The sequence below is a fragment of the Varroa jacobsoni genome, unplaced genomic scaffold (assembly GCF_002532875.2).
Source record: "Varroa jacobsoni isolate VJ856 unplaced genomic scaffold, vjacob_1.0 scaffold_1044, whole genome shotgun sequence".
Classification (NCBI taxonomy): domain Eukaryota; kingdom Metazoa; phylum Arthropoda; class Arachnida; order Mesostigmata; family Varroidae; genus Varroa; species Varroa jacobsoni.
The window spans coordinates 41,295-49,515 of NW_019213946.1; positions in this window are offsets into that span (position 1 = coordinate 41,295).

Sequence of the window (8,221 nt, forward strand, 5' to 3'; positions counted from 1 at the left end):
GACTGCAGCGCCAACAATTCAACAGGCTAGAGTAACGAGAGTCTGACATCTCTACGAAACTTGAGCGTTGACTAAAAATGAAGTGTTCGACCTTTTACCACTTGTTCTCTGTTACGTCGAAACTATCGTTTATTCAGCGAGTTACTCTAAGATGAAGAAGTAAGACCCAAATGATTTAGTAGCAAAAACATCGAGGTTCAGCACTGATATACAGTCATAGTACTATGATATACCGTAATATTATTTGCAGTAATAATGCGACGCCGACTGTAGTAAGAGGTATTTTAAGTTAGAGCCAGTTACAACAGCTCCACACACTGCTAGGATCAGCGAATAGCAACACCTAAAATTGATTTCTGATAACGACTTACGTGACCTAGTAGTAACCAGCAGGCATTTGAAAAGCAATCGTCTTCGTTGATAAACGTTACTTAGAGACGCGCATACTGAGCGTTTCGTTATATTACGGTATTTTCGGAACCCAGATGCCTGGGACCTTCCCATCGCTACGTGCCCTTTCAGCTTAAAGTCTCATTTATCATCACGAGCAGTTACTTAGTAATAAACTATACAGTGGAATCGACTCTACTACATGTTCTACAAAATGATCGATCACATACACACATCGTCGACATCGTGCCTGATACTGCTCCCAGTGGCGCATATTTACGGCTCTCGTATGGGGCTTTGCTACATACGCTGTTGCAGTCAAACTAACAACACGGTACGTTTTTACCTGTGCCGAGCGCCTTAATCACATATTACGAATCATCTGGCATTTTACGTATAAGAATACTGTAGCTAACTTAAAAGTCAGTTAAATTGTCCGCCGCATTTCCGTCCGCCAGAACAATTTATTTCGCACTTTGCGATGTTCAATGTACGAATGAAGTAATGGCTGTTCGATAGCATTTTTTGCGCACTCCAGCTTAAGCACTGTGTAAAAATCTGTATGTGGATCACAGATTTCCCGTCACTAAAACACCTTATATTCGGCTTAAATATTTGCCAAGGAATTACCTCTACTGGATACCCCACACATTATAATGCCGTAAGCACATACGATGTGCTAACGCAAACCTACAATATTATGTACTCATCATACCACGCACGCGGTTATTATACACAGTGGCTCAACTGTATCACCGGACTACCTCGCAGGCCCATCTAAAGTGAGCGTGCCTATGTCATTAGGGAAAAGGTTGGTGAACCTGCCCCGTAAGTAATATCAGTTGTAATCAGAATCGAGCTATTTTAGTTTGTCTCAATTATGTTTCATGCACAAATATACAATTACACATGTTACAGAATATCTCATACTGTCAAACCTGAAACTATTTCTATCTGTCGCAGGTCTTTTACGTCTGAATGATTTATAGGCAGGCAGTGCACGGCAAACACAACGGCTTGCCGGCCACGGTCGTCAGAGGTTATTGCAGTCGGCAGAGTGTCTAAACCTTGAGGACGATTTAGGTTATAATGAACATATATAACACGCGCATGTAACACAACTGGCCACTTGGAAAAGTTACAACTTTGTCGAGAGTTAGAACTTCAAGAGTACTTATCATCAGGATTCAACGCGATTTCATCGACCATTTTAAGGGTAGGCTTCACAGGTAACCAAGCAGTTGGTGCATGACTAGCCCATTTTTCCTCCATTTCAAATTGTTCCATCCCAAACAAATTTTGTCACAAAAGACATGGCGTCATCACAGCCATAATGCTACAAAATGGTAGACTCACCAAACATTAAACTGTACATGGACCAGCTTTTCTGCGAATAAATATGTATGCGCTTTATATCTTTAGTCAAATCTTAACTCATGCAGCATATAGCTTTAGCAGCTCAGAAAATCTCATCGTACAATGATTTTCTGCATACCGTGCCCAATACGAAATGATTGATATCCTTTTATTGCCGTGTCAAGGACTGCACTTGGCAGATATTCTCAAAAAGCTTAGTCAACTCTGGACGCCGACTTTTTCACGCGCCTCCACAAAGCGCCCATCAAATCAAGCAGTACTAAGTCTAATAGGCACAGCAACCTGTGCAGGACCTCGTGTAAAAATCCAAATATCCAAAATAGTTCCGAGGTTACCACGTAATATTTGCAATCGGCTGCGACGGTCAGCGGTCACTTCGAGCATAGTCAGACAAACCCACAAACAAGTCGAGAAGTTGTGGGTTGTCAGTACAGCTCTTCTACCACATCTCGATTGTTTTTATTATTAGTTATTGATTGCGTATCACGGTGATCGTATGGTTGGTAATTTACCGATTTCGTGAACGGTTATAGTCGTATCACTAACAACATGAATATTAATATGTACTGAGTACATATATGATGTATAATTACGATAACGTCGTTACTTTGATGGGCGTAACAAAATCACGTCAAGGACAATCGAATTCGAGCTTCTCTCAGCGTGGGGGTCACAAAACGACAGCAGTTGCTGGATATACTTGGTATTGGCCGAGATTGAACCTGTCGTGGCCTTCTATCGCTGATTACAATTAATTACAGAGCAGCACAATGCTCAAAGGCAGTGCGCATAGATTTAAGCGTTGAACAAATCGATACATACACTCTGTATAGCAAGTATAATGACACAAAATGTACCAGCTTAATTCGAGTAACGAATACGTTTACTAAAGAACATATCGTCGTCGTATCAGGTCCGGTAGCTGTGATTTTTCATAAACTATAAAAGTACTAGATGGAAAGACGCACTTTTACTTCAGCTTTTTTTGCAACAATGCACAGCACTCCCCAGACGCGTTAAGCGGGATCACGCATGTGTCTCTGCGTGCATGCTCAGTGTCCACCGGTTACTGATATGAGACAAGCCAGGTATCACAAGCAAACGTCGACAAGAACGTGTTCTGCCGTCTGTTAAGCTCATTCAGCTAAGGAAGCGACATGCATAAAATTCTTACACACGCAAGAGGTTAGGTAAGTTCATATATTTCTGTCTAACAAAAAGAGCAAAACTCTGCAGCATTATTCAAATATGTAGACATATCTGCCTTGTGTAGACGATCTTCGGGCGAAACTTGTATCAGGCGAAGACAAGCGTTGTATGTTCGAGTCGATGAGGGCAACCGAGATGCGGATCGCTTCGATGGCTCACCCACTTGGGATGCCACCGTAGGAAGACATTCATGCACAATACGCAATTGCCTTACGGTATTTTAACGACCAGTGCGGATCTTTTTTGTTCAATACTTCAACTTTTTTGAGCAATTCGCAGTGTTGCCTCAGCGGCATATTTAGTTTTGATCCTCGTTCTTGAAGATAACGATCCGTGCGCACTGTATAGCTTAAGGACATGGCAAGAAGTCCGCTTAAGATTTCAGATGCAAAAGCTTCAGAATACTGAGTTGTCGACTGCGCGAACACATATCATTTTAGTCAATTTTAATTGAATCTTTATCGAAAGCAGAAGAACTAACAAATGTGGCCTTATACATTTATTGCCGTTAATATCACTTATCACAAGCATAATATCCAGTAGGTTTACACTACAGTATAATATTAGTGGAACCCGAGGGGGACAGTCAGCGATGAAGAGATGGTCGGGCTTTCAAAACGTTTAATAAGCCTGAAAAATATTTTCAATGTAATTTCGCCTCATTTTAGATACATGTTCTTAGGGATGATTACGAAGTATTATCGGACGGAGCGTTGGATTTTATTATTTTATATAAAAATTAGGGAGACGAATAAAAAGGGGTGGTCCGCACCTTGATAGTCTTTTTATCGTGTCAGCTATTATTCGGGCCTTTGGATTGCATATTGTGCTAAGGTAAAGGAGGCGTATAAAAACGGTCCAACTATGTTAAACATAAAGATAACTATGTGGATATGCACGAGGAAAGACCCTCCGTGCCGCTCCAGGACATCTACGACTAGCACGACCTATTTCCTTAGACCTCGACGAGAGCAGTAGGACACCACGTAGAATCTTTAGTAGAGAATTGAAATGAAAAGTACTCGTTAGCGCACAAAATGCAAAACCCTCGTGGAGGTAGGCGTTGTTCTGAGCAAGGAAAGCTGGCAGGGTCATGGGGCCAATTTGCCGATTTGTAGATTCTGCAGCTGCTGACAGCGTCAATGATCGGCTAGGGTACTCAGCGAAGGCATAAGGCGAAGAGGTTTCGTTACTATGAGGCCGCTTCTGTACTCCGCCTGTGGGAGCCTGCGTACTGAGAACAATGCAACGTCGTGTGCGCAGAAAGTTGAATATGCCAAGTGGCATGGCAGCAGGTGTTGCCGTAGTAGAAGATAGGGAAAGTTCTGTAAACAGCTGTTACGGCCGTCTCACTCCGTATGTAAAAAAAAAGTGATCGTACTTGAGGTTCGTCAATGCACGAATGCATGACTGTCTGCTGCATTCACTCATCGGAAAGGAAACAACAGAAGAGTGCAATTCAGGAGGGAGACGTGTTAAGCAAACTGTTGGGACTGATTTTTTAGAGTGTGCATATCCTATTGAGGCTTCTAAAATAATTCAGATGGGTAGCAAGTGATAACGTTCAGGCGGGTGAAGTGGGCTTTACTCAAAAGACAAAGTAATAGAAGAATATGAGAAAGGTAACACGTAAAAAAATTACTTAAAACCTGGCCAATTTCACAAAACCTAAAGATGTGTGTGTGTGTGTGTGTCGCAAGTTTGAGCTCGCCTCAGGTAAATGCCTATCTATTAGCCTATTGAAGTGCAATGAATCTTATAATATCGATCAATTCCGTATTGGCTAAATACTTTGGACTATGGCCTTGAGGCAGTACCAGCAAAATTTGTCGCTTTAAAAGGGTCGTTTCACAGAAGTATTGCGACTCATACTACCAGCGAACCACCTGTAGGTAAATGCTATGCAGTGCATAATATCACACTACAATTGTATGTTCTGTACGGTAGACCAACTCTTCCCAATCTAATAACTAGGGCCCTGATTTTTTGAATAAGTGCACAGATAATTTAATCGTCTGATTGCTCCTATAATACAAACCAATCAGGAGTGAAACGCATATGTTTTGTCTTGAATTTTGGCAATAGTCTAACCTAGTATAAATCTTGTGACGGGTTTATTATAGGGCAGTTAACCCGCATCCAACTAGCGAAAGTTGCACTATTTTGTAGTTGTTAAAAATTACCTCATGCACTCCTCAGAGCCTATTTTGGTTTTCCCAGTGTATTCAACAGAGCCGATTACGATGTTTTTATGTTAAAAATATCCGCCCTCTGTACGGGTCGCAAAGGTTCAACTCTATGTCGCATCGGCAACAGCACAACTGCGCAGATTGTTCTTTTTAGGTACGTTACGCAAGGACAACCCTTTGGAAGATTTCTTCAAAATTAAAAAGCATAATCTACATAGCCGTACATCCACCAGTCTGCAGAAACAGCCACTTTTAATTCTGTAAACGATTCACTTTCATAGGGATTAACATTTGTCCATGAACAATTTGCCCTAGGGAGCATTTCGTAGACCCCTTTGAAAGAAGAAAATTTGGTATTATGAAAAATTGTAGCTACGTTTCGAATTATCGATTTTCACCCCACACTGAGGACTATGTCAAATCGAACACTTTATTAACCCAACAATTTTCTACCTAATTTCTCATTGAGAATACTGCTATTTTATGTTAATGTTATTTTATGCCATTAACGTACAGCCCAGACAAATTTCGTACCGTGGAGCCTACTACCGACGCCGTATTTGTGATTTAATTATTTTTTGCACAATAACAGGCCAAATAGCTGACTGTTCGGGCCAATATCTAGGACAAAAATTCGGGAGAATAACGTATAATGAATATAAATGCCACACAAACGCTGTGACACAGATTGGTATCAGCTGAATGATTGGTCCCGTTATATACAATTCGCTTCTATTATCCTCCGTCGCTACCAGCAGGCTCGTAAAAACCTCCCTGGAATCTAGCGTAGCTAAGGTTACCGTCGCTATCCGCATTTGCCTCTCTCTGCCAGTTTCTGATTACAACGGACTTTCGCCAACGTCATCTGGGTGCTAAACTCGCCAACCCTTTATAGTTTCCTTGTGCTTTGATAGCGTGACCAGCCTTCGGTCAGCTAGGATCGGATGCAGTTGGGTCTGATATAATCGAGAGCGGATCTATGAAGCAACAGTGGGTCTTAAACTTTAACAACGCTGCCACGTTGCCGGACTATTGGACAACTTTACTCTCTTGTCCGACAGTCCGACGTAACGTCTGATCATTGAACTCATCGCAAGCAGAAATGACTTTTATGTTCGACTGACTCAAAAAACTGCTAAAGACAGCTACAAGTCCACTTGAAATCAATCGACGTCGATCATATTTATATTTTTTTCGATGTTAATATTTGAACAGTAAGATATTGATGTAAAGAGTGAACCTAGGATTTTTAAAATATAAATTTTTTTTCGTTACGTATCTTTTCATAAAATCTCCCCTGAGGCACCGTTGGCTGGATTCAAAAGGGAGTATTTGGATCCTTTAATACGCTCTTAAATTTTTCACAAATTTTTCTTTTTTTTAAATTTCCCATATATAAAAAATATACAAGGGAGAGCGTTCAGGCTAGAACTTTGGCGCGCTGTTTGTCGTAACAGGTATACGTCTATCCGCCACTCCTAATAATGGCCGAAATTCAATTTTTTTCGAAGACAAAATAGCGAGCCTGTTATGACAAAAAGAGTGTGTAGTTTTCGAGATCTGACAACAAAATAGGCAAATCTGTCCACGTTGAAAGAACCCGCGATGGTTAGAATGTTTTTTTGCCTGTCGGCAAATCGACGGCATACTTTATTAAACAAGCCAAGTAAAATTTCTATCAAACAAACCGAGTGATCTTCAAAACCAGGTTAAAAAGCTCGAAAACTGATCAGAATGACTTAAAAAGTTACTTTTGGTATATCTTGATTTTCAATGCATAAATTAACGGCCATTTAAAGAGGGAAATATCAATTGTTATTTAGGTTATCCAGATGATCCCCAACGAAAGGACCTATTTTATCTTTCCTATTTTTTAAATTTTTTGTCCGCTTTAAGCTATTACATTTTTGGGCTTTTGCCCTGCTATTAGCCCAAACTTGAATTCCACTGGAATTTTTTATTTGCGGCATATCTAAACGATACTACAATGGCTTGAAACAAGGTTACAATTATATAGCTATTTGCAGATTAAAGAAACAATATTCTAAAACAATTAGTTAGTGGTTTACATCCTGAATTTAAATTGTAATTGCGGTAGGTGGGGCTTATATTGAAAGAACATGAATACCGTTAAGGGTAATGAAACAAATTTCTTTTTTAGATACAATGTAAGAAGTAAACGATAATAAACATACTTGATTCAAGTGTGCCATCCTATATATATATTACACAGTTAAGAAAACCTCTTTTTCGCTTGCTTTTCGAGAAAAACGTTTCGCTTGCTTATACGACTGGTCTTTCGACTACACAGGCAAGAAGCTCCGAGGAATAATACAGGAAAACTAAGCCAAGTGCTCAATCGAATTAAGTTAGATGTATTTATGGATATATGACATTGCATATTAAATATTATAATTATTTTTTTTATATATATTAAATTGCATGGTTGCCAAGGGTGACAAACGGGACGCTAACGGAGAAGTCAAAGAAACATACATTCACATTTCTAAGCAAGGTTCAAGATAGGGATACTGTTTTAGACGGTCACAAAACTCATTACTAAATATAGTACGGTCGTTTATGCGTTTTTGGCCAGGTCAATCACATGCTACTAGGTTAAAAGCTTTGTAAGCTAAACACGAACGCCCATCATCTCCGGGTACGAATGGGTTATTTATTAAGTAATCCCTGCGCTTGCTCATCTGAAGTAGCTTAAAACTCTTGTCTTAGCCAGTTACTCTTTGGTTTTGTTTTAGACCTTAAGGGATAGTACTTTACAGATTCTATGCTGATGACTTCAAGACACTGAAGGCAATGTTAGTAAACTTTAGCCTTCAAATACAGCTGTGTGCAACTGATGTGTGAATAATAAGGTGCTAATTTCTATGACCTAGTATATTTACACGGTCATAAGGTAACAATTCGTCCGGTTTGTCACCTCTGTGTTCTAATCAATATAAATCTTGACATAAGCTACATAGAAGACTTGATCCAATCGGAAAACAGTACATACAAGCCAATCGTCTGTAAATCATAGTAAACTTGATCTATATGAT